At 41.2% G+C, this 17,301-nt stretch overlaps 1 protein-coding gene across 3 annotated transcripts in view; it reads right to left on the minus strand.

Annotated features, from left to right (window-relative positions):
- ASNSD1 (asparagine synthetase domain containing 1) overlaps nucleotides 1–17,301 on the minus strand; it is an 86,733-nt gene that overhangs the window by 53,977 nt on the left and 15,455 nt on the right. For all 3 annotated transcript variants that reach the window (XM_072120954.1, XM_072120953.1, XM_072120952.1), the window contains one exon: nucleotides 1,987–2,040. The gene's annotated coding sequence lies outside the window, so the exon portion shown is untranslated. The remainder of the gene's footprint in view (nucleotides 1–1,986; nucleotides 2,041–17,301) is intronic.

Below are 17,301 nucleotides of genomic sequence, written 5' to 3' on the forward strand. Positions count from 1 at the left end.
ATGTTTGCAAAATGTTTACGGTTAGGTATGTTTACAGTCAAAAATGTTTACGGTGAGGTAGCTTTTTTCTCTTTTTAGAAAGTTTCCACGTTCACGAAGAATACTCATATTGAATGTTTATTGAAACTAAAAACATCATCATGATTTTAGTTGCATATTTTTGTTTTCAAATCTCACAACATTGAAAGTGTCTTATTGGCAGCTGTCATTCATGGTTCTATCGTTCATATCTCCTTTTCTAATGAGTTATCATTTATAGATTTAGGCCTATTGGCTATGTAGGGATGCAATGTAGTTAACATTCTCTGTAAACATGGAAAAAGTTTACAGTGATTCTGGAGTATCACCATGAATTGATTTGCACCTGTATCCAACATGTCTTTGTTCCCAGATCTAATAACTTCGACTTTTCTCAAATATCAGTTGTTATTTACAGATTTATTATCTAAGATTAATGTTTTCTTCTTGCCTTGAAATATTAAGATGTTTTGATTTGATGTGGATGTGTATAACACTGCAATACATGCGATCCATTCAGACAGCACCAGCTGTAACGTATTGTGATGCTTGGCTTGTACACACCCCTCATGTTTTTGATTGGTGGATTCTTCCTTTAAATTCTGAAACATTTTGTACATTTACATGCTATGACTAAGAGCTGTAATAGCTCGAAACGCGTCAGCTGTAATCTTATCCTGCCTATCATGTTTTAAACTTTGTCATCAATAAAGAAGAAAAAAAAGATTTTAAAAGGAAGTGCTGCGTTTACCTTGATTGAAATTGCATCTATTTTTTAATCTATCTACATACAGGTTATCTGCCGGTTGTATTATCTGTCTATTTTGGCCTGAAGAAGGTTTTTATAACCGAAACGCGTTACCTAGACTTTTATTTTTATCACTGTTTGTTGTTTTATATAATAAAATATTTTCAATACAGATTATTTCCAGCTATTTATCACTATTGTAGATACGATTTGGCCCATTAGCGCCCCACGATAGCTTCTTTCTCCTGTTTTTTCCGTTTTTTACTCCACTGTCTACACCGGCCTCTATTCGAGGTCCGGGTATTTTGGAGCTGTGGGAGCTGCTTAGAACAAACCATCCATCTACTCCTACTATTGGCTTCAACTAGCCATACGATCCGGAACCCTTCCCCAGGGTGGGCTACAAACTGCACTGTAACAAGGTGCTTTCAGGTGAGCAGTACTCTCTTCTCTCCACCAACCATTGATCCCAACAGTATTACGCGAGGCGCCGTCCTCTCTTGTTGTTTTTTCGTTCTGTTTACATACCTCCATGTAGCATGCAGCCAGCCAGCCCCCTCCCCATGTAGCATGCAGCCAGCCAGCCCACTCCACATGTAATATACAGCCAGCCAGCCCACTCCACATGTAATATACAGCCAGCCATCCCCTCCCATGTAATATACAGCCAGCCAGCCCCCCATGTAGTACACAGCCAGCCAGCTCCCCCCCCCCCATGTAATATACAGCCAGCCCGCAGAAGCACATTAAAAAAAAAAAACTTACATACTCACCCTCCGACACCTTGATGCGCGGTGCAGCTCCTCTTCTTTCTTCTCTTTGCTGTAACGGACGGCAGAGACGTGTACACACGATATGCTGGCCTGATCGCATGGACACCACTCTGCCGACTACAACATAGAGAAGGGGAGCCGCACCAGGGATCAGGAGCTGGACGGGGAGTATATAAGTTTATTTTTAATTGACTGCTGAAAAACTTATACATACGGTACTTTGTTGCATCTGAAAACTGCAAAAAATCACTTTGGGAGGGGATGGTGGGTGCAAGTTAATGTTTAGAAGGACTTTTTGTCACTTTTCACAATGCAATACATAAAGGCATCATCTTGTGTTACTTTGACCAGCTCTTACTTCACAATACTCATCCAAGCTTTCGTACTGACAGCTTGGCCCATGCCATGCAAAAACCCATTGAACATAAAAACAATGTAATAGCTTACCTTATCTTTCTTTAGATTGGATAACTCATCAATGACCACCTTATGTTCTTTAAACTGTACAGAAAAAAAGCACATACGTAAATACAAAACTGCTAAATATCTGATTAGGATTAGTTTTTATTTTGGAGTAGTGATTAGTATAGAAGTTGTCACAACACAAGAATTTAATTTCAATATTATATTCACAATACTTTATACCAAAAAAAAGTTCTTCCAATGTCTAAATGTAAAATGGTTACTGTGACAATATTACCCCTCTACAGTTAGAAAAATAAAAACAAACTTTCTTTTGTGTTGTTTCATCATGTCCTGTTCTGAGGCTCCATTTGGCCAAAGCATATGGCTGAAGGGGCGAATTTCTTTCAACCAGCCAGGAAGAGGGACTGGGCAGGGAGTCTCCAAAACCCCAGGTCTCCTTTTCATCAAAGAAACATGCTCCTCACTAAGTGGGAAAATTGACACCTTGGGCCATATAGCACTGCAAGACACAGGAAGAAAGACTGTGGTATTTCCCCCCCAAAAAACAACAGACAAAAGAAATACCATAGCTGTCCATAACTGGGACATAATTCATAATCATGGGCCCCCAGTTAAATGGGATCGTTATGGGATCTAGATACGCTCCTGGGGTGAGAATTTGGAAGCTAGCTGCAGAGAAAGTCAGGCTTAGACACCCCGAGGTAAATGGTAATAAGGTACCCAGTTGATAGAAAGCAATGACACGTTGTTGCCATCTTCCAATCAAAAGTTATGGGGTTTTAATAAAACCCCAGACCCAGAAGTACCTCTCTGATGGAAGGGGCATAGAAAAAACTTCCCCTCACAGTGACATCACAGCCAGGGGTGGAGGTCAAAATCCCCATGGGTTTAAATTAGTGAAGCAGCCACATGGCTTGGTTCAGTTTGAGGATTCTATTCACTAGAAGACTGGATTGTTGTCTATGCCCTGTCCTCGGGCCAAAGAACTTTACATATTTCAATAGCAAGAGTTTTTTTTGTTTCTGTTTCCCTAACTGTTTGTAAGCATCATAAGTGTATTTTTTTTAAACTTTTTTCATTTTATCTGCCAATGTTATTCTTTGAGTGTACTGTATTTTTATGTATATTAAAGTGTTAACTCTAGTAAGCTTCTGCTTGTTGCCTTAAAGGAAACCTACCACCTAAAAGTGGTAGTTCTTACACACAGATACATGGCACCAGCTCAGGGTGAGCTAGTGCCGGAGATTATTTTCATTAGTAGAATAAACCCCCTTATAGCCGATTTATAAGTTATATTAAAATTTATCTCGGTGCACCGCACTAGGGCACGGCGCAGCATGCGCACGCCCGTTTCTGAAATGCCGGAGAGCTGGTGACGTCACTGAGCTCTCCGGCACACTCGCGCCTGCGCAACTTCGCACAGGGAAACAGGCCGTCATTTTTGTAGAGCTGGAGTCGAAGTTCAGAAAATTGAGGAGTCAGAGGTTTGGCTTACTAACCCCACAACCCTGCTCATATCAGTCCCCCATTTGCCCTACACTTAACTAAAGCATCCTAGCCTCAGTGGGAGTGCGACAGCCTCCTACCTTTATGGGACAAAGTGTTTTCCACATATAGCAGTGATGGCAAACCTTTTAGAGACCGGTGCCCAAAATGAGACCCAAAAAACACTAGCTTTTCCCAAAGTGCCAAAATGTCAATTTAGGCAGTAAAAACGTATTGCTACCAGAATCTTTGAGCTCCAATCTGACCCTTTCCTTACAAGACTAGTTAGCCACATTGGCTGTTTCTTGTTCCTCTTATTCTTTTTCCCATAAGGTATGTGTTTCTCACAGGACTTTTTCAGAATATATGAGAAAAATTCCCATTTGGGGGGGGGGGGGGGGGGGCTTTTGTCTTTGAGAACATTATCCCAGTCTATGCCTATAAGATCATCCCTTAGTTGCTGAAAATTTGCCCTCCTGAAGTTTAGAGTGTTGGTTGCCCCTTCCCTAACGTTCTTAGTAAACCGTAGTACAAAATCAATGATATTATGATCACTAGTCCCCAGGTTCCCCCCAACCTGTAGTTTTGATACCCTATCAGGTCTGTTGGTAAGGAGAAGGTCCAGCAGTGCCCCCCCCCCTGCAATGTCCCCACCCACAGCCGCCCCCTTTGCAATGTCCCCACCCACAGCCGCCCCCTTTGCAATGTCCCCACCCACAGCCGCCCCCTTTGCAATGTCCCCACCCACAGCCGCCCCCTTTGCAATGTCCCCACTCACAGCCGCCCCCTTTGCAATGTCCCCACTCACAGCCGCCCCCTTTGCAATGTCCCCACTCACAGCCGCCCCCTTTGCAATGTCCCCACTCACAGCCGCCCCCTTTGCAATGTCCCCACTCACAGCCGCCCCCTTTGCAATGTCCCCACTCACAGCCGCCCCCTTTGCAATGTCCCCACTCACAGCCGCCCCCTTTGCAATGTCCCCACACACAGCCCCCCCCCCCTTGCAATGTCCCTCAGTAGTGTTCTCACACAGATCTCCCTATATTCTCCCTCTCACCTCACTCCTGCAGCTCTGTGTACCGCTTCCCCCTGCAGGTCATGAGATCCTGACATCATCAAAGGTCCTGCAGGAGAAAGCAGTCCCCTGCTCACCCGGGAAGACCTGGGCTCCGGCCAAAAGAACCGGGGCACGAGCGTTCAAGTATAATTATTCATTGCGTTTGATCATCACATCTGTTACCATCTCTACGTTTACTAGAGATGTCATATGCCTACCTCTGTGGCAGGATTCTGAACGATTCACATTGTATACAATCTGTACTTTTGCATGGACTTGCTGTTCAGCATTTTTGTTGTTGAATGCAAACCATTCTTTTAATAAACTAGATTGAATATAAAACATTCCTTTTTGATTTTTTCCCACCTAATCAGATAGGAAATTAACCCCTTTGCGCATCTTGACGTGATACTACGTCATATGATGCAGGTTGTTCCCGCTCCTTGACGTAGTATCACGTCTTGGCCAAGAACCCGGGCTGAGAAGCTGAGCCCGTGCGATCGCGGTGGGATCCCCGTAGTACGCAGTAGCCCGCAGCAACAGCCGGGATCGCGCCTATCGCGATCCCAACTGTTTAACCCTACAGACGGTTTAACCCTAACCCCAGGGCTGCCTATGGTAGCTGCCTGCTAGGATCGTGCACTGTGCACGATCTAACAGTGCAGCTGTCAGCCTATGCAGAATAAAAACAAACTTTCAGAATGCATAGGCTGACTATGTAATACGCTGCAATACATTAGTATAGCAATATATTACAATGAACAAGTGATCAAACGTTGTTCACTTGTTCATGCCCCACCCTGGGACAAAATAAAACAGTAAAAAAAATTTACCAAAAAAAAGTGCAACTAAAAAAAATTATTAAAGAAGAATAAAAGTCCCCTTAAGTCCCATCCCATCCCATGCAGTAATCAAACATAAAAAAAAAAAAAAAAAAAAAAGAAAAATCACCAAAAAAAACCCCCAATATTTGTGATAATATTGGGTATCACAACGTCCGTAAAAATCCGTCCAATAAAATAAAATGGTCACTGAACCGGTACAGTGAGGGCCGTAAAAAAACAAAACAAAAAAACCTCACAAAAATTATTAAATTTTCTGATAGCATAAAAAGTGTATAAAAATTGATCAAAAAGTAAAATTTACCCCAACATGATACCAGGAAAAAGTACAGCTTGTCCCGCAAAAAAAAAAAAAAAAAAAAAAAGCTCTAAACCAGCTCTGCAAACAAAAAAATATAAAATGTTCTGCCAATTGATACTTGGCGATACAAAAACAAACAAATTTCTCACAAAATGAGTTCTATATTCTGCACAATAAGTAGATTTTTTACACATTGAGGGGTGTAGTTTCTAAAATGGCATGATTTATGGGGTTTTACCGCTGTTTAGGCCTCTCAAAGTCAGTTAAACCTGAGGAGGTGCCTCTAAATAAGGGTTTTGGCAATTTTCATAAAAATGAGAAAAATTGCACCCAAAATTCTGAACCTCCTAACAACCTAAAAGAGAGAGAGGAGGCATAAAACCCTATGCCAATATAAAGCAGACATTTGGGAAATGTTAGTTATAAATTTACTTGGGTGCTAGGACTATCTGCCTGAAAAGCAGAACATTTTGAGCTTTGAAAATAAATAATTTTTAGAAATTTTTGCCAAATTTCAATTTATTTCATAACTAAACACAAAATATATCATCAAAATTTTTCTATTAATTGGAAATACAATGTGTGATGGTAAAACAAACTCAAAATCCCCTGGATATGTTAAAGGGTTATGAAGTTATAACCTCCTATAATGATAAAGGGCAAATTTAAAAATCAGGCCTGGTCTGAAAGGTCTAAAATGGCATAGACACAAAGGGGTTAAAAACCAGCTGTTTATTGATTACATAATCCGTTACTTTCCTGTGTTTCCAGCTCCTTACCCACTAGTCTGGTTCATATCAGGCAGTCAATCCCTCCTTCCTGCTCCCCTATCCCCTCAGTCTACCAAAACTTGCCCTCATTCCCCTTGAAAGCAGAATGGGCAGTCCTATTTCAACACCTTATATCCAGCCAAAAATACCATCTCCCTAAAAGTTTCCTCCTACAATGCAAAGTATACAGGAACCCTTTTTATGTGTGATCAAATTCTGCTAGTAAAATCTGTTACTACCACGTCTTCTATAACAACGCCAATCCGTAGGTTAACCCAAGGCATTTCCATCTTCATACACAAGACCATGCAATGCATAGTTCTCGAAACCAAGGTAGTGTGTGTGCTCCCAAAACTGACTGGACTGCTTTCCTGGTGCAGAAGCTGGTTAAGATGTTAACAGTTTTCAGGGGCTCTCTCAAACTGTATCAACTTTAACATATCTACAAAACTCTAAATCAACACTTCTCATTACCATACAAGTTGATTAAGATCAGGGGGTCTCTCCATGTTTTGTAGCTATGCAATGCTTTAAGAATATTACACCTGGAATCCAGGGACTACTCTTTCTTATTAATAATTCATATATCACATATATCCTTGTTCAGATTGTGGTCCACTACCGTTTGGGCAATAGGAGTTGGGCTCCAATGTCTGGGCCAGTCTGTGGAACATATGCTACTCTGGAAGCCTTCCATAAAGGTGTAGTTTGAAGGCATCGTGCGCAACCAAATCTCTTGGTTCAATAGCAAAGTTGAACAAGAGGGGTAGCTGTCCCTTTTGCAACGAAAAGGAGGCACCTGCTCCTGCAAAATTATGAAAGTGTGTCACTAAATTTTTTCTGTTAAAAAATTGTTTTGATTACATCTTTATTAACCCTTAATGCTGCCAGGCAGCACCCAGAACAGTGAATACAGCTTTATGTTTTAGTACAGTTCCTGTACTACATAAAATAAAGTTTAACATTTCTTTAACCCCTTAATGCCGAAGCCACTTTTCACCTTCCTGACATGGCCCATTTTCTCAAATCTGCTCTGTGTCACTATAAGTGGTTATAACTTCGAAACGCTTTAACATATCCAAGTGATTTTAAAATTGTTTTCTCGTGACACTTTGTACTTCATGTTAGTTGAAAAATTTTGGTGGTATGTTTTGCATTTATTTATGAGAAAATCAGATATTTGGTGAAAATTTGGAAAAATGTTTGATTTTTGAACTTCAAAATGTTTTACTTTTTCCATACATAGTCATAACTGCAAAAATACTTAATGACTAACATTCACCGAATTTCTACTTCATGTGGACATGGTTTTTTATGCATACTCTTATTTTTGTAGAATGTATGGAGCTTTGAACGTTAGGTGCGATTTTTCACATTTTCATTAAAAAACGCAAAATCCTGCTATTGAGGGACCAGCTCAGATTTCAAATAACTTTGAGAGACCTAAATAAAAGTAAACCATAAATTACTCCATTTTAGAAACTACACCCCTCAACGTACGTAAAACAACTTTTATGAAGTTTGTTAACCCTTTAATTGTTTTACAGGGGTTAAAACAAAATCTGATGCAATTTTGAAAGTAAAATTTTTTTGGCTAAATTAATATGTTTTTCAAAAAATGTACAAATTCTCAGTGGATAAAATACCAAAACGCTCCACAAAATTTGATACCCAATCTCTCCCGTATATAATAATACCCCATATGTGGTGGTAACCTGCTGTATGGGCACACGCCAGGGCTTCGAAGGGAAGCTGCGCCATTCAGAGCAGATTATGCATTGTCACTTTTTATTGGCTATACAATCTATTTTTTTGGCAATTTGGACATATAAAGGGTTTTTTTTTTTGCGACATGAGATGCACTTTACAAATAATTCATTTTAGTGGGTCATTAGCTTATTGATGAGATTTTATTAACTCTTGAATGTATGGGTGAAAAGAAAATTGTCAATTTTGGTTTCCTTTCTTTTCGTAAGTTTTGGGGGTCGTACACCTTACACTAAAAATACTATATTATCTTTATTTTATAGATCACTACTACGATTACGGTGATACCTCATTTATATAGTTTAATTTATTTTTACAATTTTACTGGATAAAAACAAATATAGGGGTTTGCAGCCAGATCTTGTTGCAGTGAGCTCTGCAGAGTTTTGTGGCACATTAACTTTAAAAAAGCATCAGAAAAGCGAGTGTGTGAGCTTGGTGGCGAGTGTGCATTGATCCCCAGTGTGTGCAGTGTCTTATGTGTGACTTAGGTTTAAGGGACTTAAGTTTGAGGGGCTTTAGCAGGTAACTGCTGTATTTTGTGTTACTTTGACTGTAAATTCTTCTTCTGTTCATATTTCTATTGTAATCCCCATTAGAACAATGGACTCCATAAGTGGCATTGCTACACAGTATACATCCTGTGCCATGTAAGCTTTCCTTGAACAGCCGTTCGAGGGGGAATACTGCTGTGTGGAATGTGTGAAAATTGCTCATCTGGAAGCCCAGATTCTGGATCTAAATGAGCAAGTTTCAAGACTGCGGGCAATTGACAATATGGAGCGAAGTTTGCTGCTCCTGGAGCACAAACTCTCTGGGGAAGATGGGTGCGGGGAAGGAAGTATGCAGGTGCAGAGTGAGGGGGTAGCTAGTTGGGTAACATGTAGAAGGCGGGGTAGAGGGAAGAGTTGTAGTGAGTCTAGTCCTGATCAGTTGCACCCCAATAAGTTTGCCAGGCTGGCGGATGAGGGGGATATCAGCTCTGGGGTAGCAATGCTGCAGCAAGACGTGGCCTCTAGCAACCAGGGGACTGTCTGCTCCGGTAAGAAGGGTAATGGGAGCAAAGGCAAGGTCAGACAGGTGCTGGTAGTGGGAGATTCGATTATTAGGGGAACACACAGGGCAAACTGTCACAAAGACCGTGCATACCGAACAGTGTGTTTGCTGGGTGCTCGGGTTCGGCATGTTGCGGATCGGGTTGACATATTACTGGGAGGGGCTGGTGAGGAACCAGCGGTCATGGTCCACATTGGCACTAATGACAAAGTAACAGGTAGGTGGAAGGTCCTTAAAAATGATTTCAGGGATTTAGGCCATAAGCTCAGGGCAAGGATCTCAAAGGTAATTTTCTCCGAAATACTGCCTGTACCACGTGCCACACCAGAAAGGCAGCCGGAGATCAGGGAGGTAAATAAGTGGCTCAAAAGTTGGTGTAGGAAGGAGGGTTTTGGGTTCATGGAGAACTGGGCTGACTTTTCTGTCGGCTACAGGCTCTACAGTAGGGATGGGCTGCACCTCAATGGGGAGGGTGCAGCCGTTTTGGGGGGAAAAAAATGGCCAGAAGGTTGGAGGAGTGTTTAAACTAGAGACCTGGGCAACTACACTTGTGCAGGGCAAATAGACAGTGTAGATAGAGAGCTGGGAAGAGTCATAGTCCATGGGGGAGGAAGGGGGGCTGGAATGAGATTGGGGAATAAGGACAAAAGGAATACGGACAGGGAAAACCATATAAAGTGCATGTACACAAATGCCAGAAGCCTCACAAACAAAAGGAACTGGAACTCTTGATGTTGGAGCGGAAATATGATATAGTGGGTATCAGCGAGACATGGCTGGACAGTAGCTATGACTGGGCTGTGGCTATAGATGGTTATAGTCTTTTTAGAAAGGATCGTATAAAAAAAAAAAAAAAAAAAAAGGGGGGAGGGGTTTGTTTATATGTGAATTCTTGCCTCAAGCCCGAATTGCGAGATGACATCAGTAACGCAAATGCAAATGTAGAGTCCCTATGGGTGGAGATAAGGGGAGGGAAAAAGAATAATAAAATATTACTAGGGGTTTGTTATAAGGCTCCAAATATAATGGAGGCAGCAGAGGAAATGCTGATAAGTGAAATGGATGCGGCTTCAAAGCCTGGTGAAGTACTTATCATGGGGGACTTCAATTACCCAGATATTGACTGGGGGGCAGAAACATGCAGGTCCTTCAAAAGGTAGCAGGTTCTTGTCAACAACAAGTCGCAAATAGTCCTGGAGCCAACAAGAGGGGGGGAAGACACAATGAGGAATAATGTAAATTCTTTTTGGAATGTCAACAGTTTAACCCAGGAAGAGGTACGGCGCCGCCTCGCAACCACTAAGATCGATAAATCACCTGGGCCAGATGGCATACACCCCCGGGTTCTGCATGAACTATGTACCGTGATAGACAGACCTGGTTATGTTCCACAGGACTGGCGCATAGCAAATGTGGTACCAATATACAAAAAAGGATCAAATAGCGATCCTGGAAACTACAGACCCGTGAGTCTGCTGTGGTGGGGAAACTATTTGAGGGGTTTGTTAGAGATGCTATCCTGGAGTATCTCACTGTGCACAACCTTATAACCCAGCGTCAGCATGGGTTTATGAGAGATCGGTCCTGTCAGACTAATCTGATTGGTTTCTACGAGGAGGTAAGTTCAAGACTGGATCTGGGGGACGCTGTGGATGTTGTATATCTGGACTTTTCAAAGGCATTTGACACCGTGCCACATAAAAGGTTGGTATATAAAATGAGACTGCTGGGAATAGGACAAAATCTGTATTTGGGTAAGTAATTGGCTTAGAAAACAGAGGGTCGTCATTAATGGCACATTCTCAGATTGGGTTGATGTTACCAGTGGAGTGCCACAGGGGTCAGTATTGGGGCCACTTCTTTTTAATATTTTTATTAATGACCTTGTAGTGGGTTTACATAGTCAAGTTTCAATATTTGCAGATGAAACTAAGCTTTGTAAAATAATAAATACTGAGGTCGATAGTTTAGCATTACAGAGGCATTTGTGGAAGCTTGAGGAGTGGGCAGAGAAATGGTTGATGAGGTTCAATGTAGATAAATGTAAAGTTATGCACTTGGGCCATGGAAACAAAAAGTATAATTATGTTCTAAACCAGTGGTTCTCAACCTGTGGGTCGGGACCCCAGCGGGGGTCAAACGACCAAAACCGGGGGTCACCTAAAGCCATCAGAGCCGCAATTTTATTGTGTTTTTACTGCAAGTTGCTTGGTTTGGGGGTCACCACAGCATGAGTTACTGTATTGCGGGGTCACAGCATTAGAAAGGTTGAGAACCACTGTTCTAAACGGTCAACTACTTGGTAAAACTGGAGCTGAAAATTACTTGGGGGTATTGGTGGATGGTAAACTTAATTTTAGTGACCAGAGCTAGGCGGCTGCTGCTAAAGCAAATACAATTATGGGATGTATCAAGAGAGGAATAGATTCTCATGATAAAGACATAGTTTTGCCCTTATACAAATCCCTGGTCAGACGACACATGGAATATTGTGTACAGTTTTGGGCACCAGTGTATAAAAAGGATATAGTAGAGCTGGAACAGGGCCAGAGGAGAGCAACCAGGATTATTAGGGGAATGGGGGGATTAGAATACACAGACAGATTACAAAATTTGGGATTATTCAGTTTAGAAAAAAGACGACTGAGGGGAGACCTCATTACAATGTACAAATACCTGAACGGACAGTACAAGGATCTCTCCAAAGATCTTTTTATACCGAGGCCTGTGACCAGAACAAGGGGACATCCTCTACGCCTAGTGGAGAGGCGATTTTACCATCAACATAGACAAAGGTTCTTTACTGTAAGAGCAGTGAGACTATGGAACTCTCTGCCGCAGGAGGTTGTTATGGCAGACTCTATGTACATGTTCAAGAGAGGCCTGGATGCCTTTCTGGAGAGAAAAAATATCACAGGTTATGGGGATAAAACATTTATTTAATTCTTAAAGGTTAATTCTTTTTCCAGCCTTATATACTATGATAGAGGCATCGGCATCTTTTCGGAGACGTAACTTTAATATTTTTTGGTTGACCAAGCCAGTTTAGGGCTTATTTTTTACGTGTTGAGTTGTTCTTTTCAGTGGTACCATTGTGGCGCACATAACTTTTTTTGATCACTTTTTAGAACATTTTTGTGTAGAGATTTTATGAAAAATGTACATTTTTGGCGTGTTTTTCAGGGTTTGTTTTTACGGCGTTCACCGAGCGGGTCCAATAATGTTTCTGAGTTATAGTACGGATTGTAACAGACGCGGCAATCCTCAAGGATGTCCAAAACCCTGTATACGCCTCTAAATTTAGTTAAAGGATTTATAGGGAAAAAAAAAACGCAAAACACACACACGAGAAATGGCAAACTAAAAAAGATTACGTTAATTTAGCCAGAATCCCATACTGTGTGTGAATATGGTCTACAGAAAATGACAAATTTGACATTTTTTTGTCAATTTTTCATACTTAAGAAAAAAAAAAATAAAAATAATTGAAATTAACAGCTACTACCAAAATACAGCCCTATTTGATAACTAAACATAGCATTAATATAAGAGACATATGGCAATTAACTGCTGAGTAATTTTCACCTAAAACAGCACATAGCAAAATTGTGACATTTTCCATGGTCATTAAGTTGTATAATGGCTTAGTCTGTAAAAATGCACATAAACCCTATTAACATATAAAAGAGACACGCAATGTGAAAATCATTATTATTATAAAAATTATTATTGAACCCACAAGATGAACAACTAAAAAAAAGTTAAAAAACAAAAATTTTAATTTTTACCTATTTCACCTCCCCAAAAAACAAACAAAAAACCCCCCACTATCCTCCATATATACTACTAGAGCAGTGATGGTGAACCTATGGCACGGGTGCCAGAGGTGGCACTCAGAGAGAGCTCTTTCTATGGGCACTCAGGCCATCACCCCAGGACAGAGTTCACCAAACACTTCCAATCTTCCTGCAGTCCCAGGCAAATTAAGGATGCTGCTCTCCCAGTGCTATTCGACACTTCGCTGGCTGTTTGGAACTGCTGGAAAAGTGAGGTTTTGACAGAAATGCATTATCTTTGGAGATCATCATGTTGGACCCGACCATTGTTCCTTTACAGAGAGACCCTGGAGAGAAGCTACAACGATAATCTGAATTTGCCCTCCTTTTAATTGGTGGCTTCAGACCGCCAATACAATTGAAAGATGTGAAAGAACAGGTAGCAATAAGTTACTGCTTTAAATTTCATGTCGGCACTTCACGGTAAACACATGGATTTCGGTTTAGTTTGAGCACCCTGTCTCTAAAAGGTTCGCCATCACTGTACTTGAGTATACACCGAGGTGGCTAATTTAAACACAAAACACTGGGAAAACCCATTGACCCGAGTTTAAGCCTAGGGTAGGAAACAGGGGCGGACTGGCCATTGTACCCACCGGGAATTTTCAAGGTGGGCCGGTCCGGAGCTGATCCAAGCTGCCCGCACTCCCTCCCTACAATTTTTGATTTAATGTATAGTACCTGCATCGTACGATGCAGGTACTATTGATTAGTACACAGACGCAGCTCCACTGCTTCTGCGTCTGTGTATACAGGCAGCTACACACAATGACGTCGATTGCGCGACCTGTGTAGCGTGGAGGAGGCTGACACTTAAAAGATGTCAGCTCTCCGGCCCTCCGTGCAGCTCCGCGGCTTGGTGTAAGAGGCGCGGAGCAGTGACGTCACTATCCCGAGCCTCTACACCACGCTACCGAGGACGGGAAGAAACCTGCGCCAAGAGGTGAGTATTATGTTTTTTTTTATTATAGAAAGGGGGGGCATTAATTATATGTCTGGGGCAGGGGGGGGGGGGCATTATTGTATATCTGGGGCTGGCAGGGGGCATTATTTATGTGTCTGGGGAGGGTGCATTATTGTATATCTGGGGCTGGCAGGGGGCATTAATTAAATGTCTGGGGGCATTATTGTATATCTGGGGCAGGCAGGGGCCATTCATTCTATGTCTGGGGTAGGCTGGGGTAGGAGAGAAAGAAGAAATAAATTATCCTTACCATTACAATGTGTTACATTATGGGGCACTATTTGTGTGGTACTAATATTTCAGGATTTTACAGTATTTGGGCCACAGTGTTGGTGGTAGCAGAAGAAGGGACAGTTAAGGGACAATGGGAAAGTGCAGAACATAAGACGTCTGTGTGGTAAACTCTGCAGGAAAGCTGTGTACCTGGAGGAAGAGACAAGGTGATGGTGGAACTAATGGAGAAGATGAGGAACGAGTACAATACGAGGAAACGTCACCTGATGTCACTGGATGCAATAGGTGAGGATCTCCCATGTGTTTTCTGTAGCTGTATATGATAAATACTGATTGTTTGCATGTTCGCATATATACATTAGTATTATAGTAGTTGTATTCCTGTACATTGGGGGCAGTATTATAGTAGTTGTATTCCTGTACATTGGGGGCAGTATTATAGTAGTTGTATTCCTGTACATTGGGGGCAGTATTATAGTAGTTGTATTCCTGTACATTGGGGGCAGTATTATAGTAGTTGTATTCCTGTACATTGGGGGCAGTATTATAGTAGTTGTATTCCTGTACATTGGGGGCAGTATTATAGTAGTTGTATTCCTGTACATTGGGGGCAGTATTATAGTAGTTGTATTCCTGTACATTGGGGGCAGTATTATAGTAGTTGTATTCCTGTACATTGGGGGCAGTATTATAGTAGTTGTATTCCTGTACATTGGGGGCAGTATTATAGTAGTTGTATTCCTGTACATTGGGGGCAGTATTATAGTAGTTGTATTCCTGTACATTGGGGGGCAGTATTATAGTAGTTGTATTCCTGTACATTGGGGGGCAGTATTATAGTAGTTGTATTCCTGTACATTGGGGGGCAGTATTATAGTAGTTGTATTCCTGTACATTGGGGGGCAGTATTATAGTAGTTGTATTCCTGTACATTGGGGGGCAGTATTATAGTAGTTGTATTCCTGTACATTGGGGGGCAGTATTATAGTAGTTGTATTCCTGTACATTGGGGGGCAGTATTATAGTAGTTGTATTCCTGTACATTGGGGGGCAGTATTATAGTAGTTGTATTCCTGTACATTGGGGGGCAGTATTATAGTAGTTGTATTCCTGTACATTGGGGGGCAGTATTATAGTAGTTGTATTCCTGTACATTGGGGGGCAGTATTATAGTAGTTGTATTCCTGTACATTGGGGGGCAGTATTATAGTAGTTGTATTCCTGTACATTGGGGGCAGTATTATAGTAGTTGTATTCCTGTACATTGGGGGCAGTATTATAGTAGTTGTATTCCTGTACATTGGGGGCAGTATTATAGTAGTTGTATTCCTGTACATTGGGGGCAGTATTATAGTAGTTGTATTCCTGTACATTGGGGGCAGTATTATAGTAGTTGTATTCCTGTACATTGGGGGCAGTATTATAGTAGTTGTATTCCTGTACATTGGGGGCAGTATTATAGTAGTTGTATTCCTGTACATTGGGGGCAGTATTATAGTAGTTGTATTCCTGTACATTGGGGGCAGTATTATAGTAGTTGTATTCCTGTACATTGGGGGCAGTATTATAGTAGTTGTATTCCTGTACATTGGGGGCAGTATTATAGTAGTTGTATTCCTGTACATTGGGGGCAGTATTATAGTAGTTGTATTCCTGTACATTGGGGGCAGTATTATAGTAGTTGTATTCCTGTACATTGGGGGCAGTATTATAGTAGTTGTATTCCTGTACATTGGGGGCAGTATTATAGTAGTTGTATTCCTGTACATTGGGGGCAGTATTATAGTAGTTGTATTCCTGTACATTGGGGGCAGTATTATAGTAGTTGTATTCCTGTACATTGGGGGCAGTATTATAGTAGTTGTATTCCTGTACATTGGGGGCAGTATTATAGTAGTTGTATTCCTGTACATTGGGGGCAGTATTATAGTAGTTGTATTCCTGTACATTGGGGGCAGTATTATAGTAGTTGTATTCCTGTACATTGGGGGCAGTATTATAGTAGTTGTATTCCTGTACATTGGGGGCAGTATTATAGTAGTTGTATTCCTGTACATTGGGGGCAGTATTATAGTAGTTGTATTCCTGTACATTGGGGGCAGTATTATAGTAGTTGTATTCCTGTACATTGGGGGCAGTATTATAGTAGTTGTATTCCTGTACATTGGGGGCAGTATTATAGTAGTTGTATTCCTGTACATTGGGGGCAGTATTATAGTAGTTGTATTCCTGTACATTGGGGGCAGTATTATAGTAGTTGTATTCCTGTACATTGGGGGCAGTATTATAGTAGTTGTATTCCTGTACATTGGGGGCAGTATTATAGTAGTTGTATTCCTGTACATTGGGGGCAGTATTATAGTAGTTGTATTCCTGTACATTGGGGGCAGTATTATAGTAGTTGTATTCCTGTACATTGGGGGCAGTATTATAGTAGTTGTATTCCTGTACATTGGGGGCAGTATTATAGTAGTTGTATTCCTGTACATTGGGGGCAGTATTATAGTAGTTGTATTCCTGTACATTGGGGGCAGTATTATAGTAGTTGTATTCCTGTACATTGGGGGCAGTATTATAGTAGTTGTATTCCTGTACATTGGGGGCAGTATTATAGTAGTTGTATTCCTGTACATTGGGGGCAGTATTATAGTAGTTGTATTCCTGTACATTGGGGGCAGTATTATAGTAGTTGTATTCCTGTACATTGGGGGCAGTATTATAGTAGTTGTATTCCTGTACATTGGGGGCAGTATTATAGTAGTTATATTCCTGTACATTGGGGGCAGTATTATAGTAGTTATATTCCTGTACATTGGGGGCAGTATTATAGTAGTTATATTCCTGTACATTGGGGGCAGTATTATAGTAGTTATATTCCTGTACATTGGGGGCAGTATTATAGTAGTTATATTCCTGTACATTGGGGGCAGTATTATAGTAGTTATATTCCTGTACATTGGGGGCAGTATTATAGTAGTTATATTCCTGTACATTGGGGGCAGTATTATAGTAGTTATATTCCTG

This window comes from Engystomops pustulosus, chromosome 8 (genome assembly GCF_040894005.1).
Source record: "Engystomops pustulosus chromosome 8, aEngPut4.maternal, whole genome shotgun sequence".
In the NCBI taxonomy this organism is placed as follows: domain Eukaryota; kingdom Metazoa; phylum Chordata; class Amphibia; order Anura; family Leptodactylidae; genus Engystomops; species Engystomops pustulosus.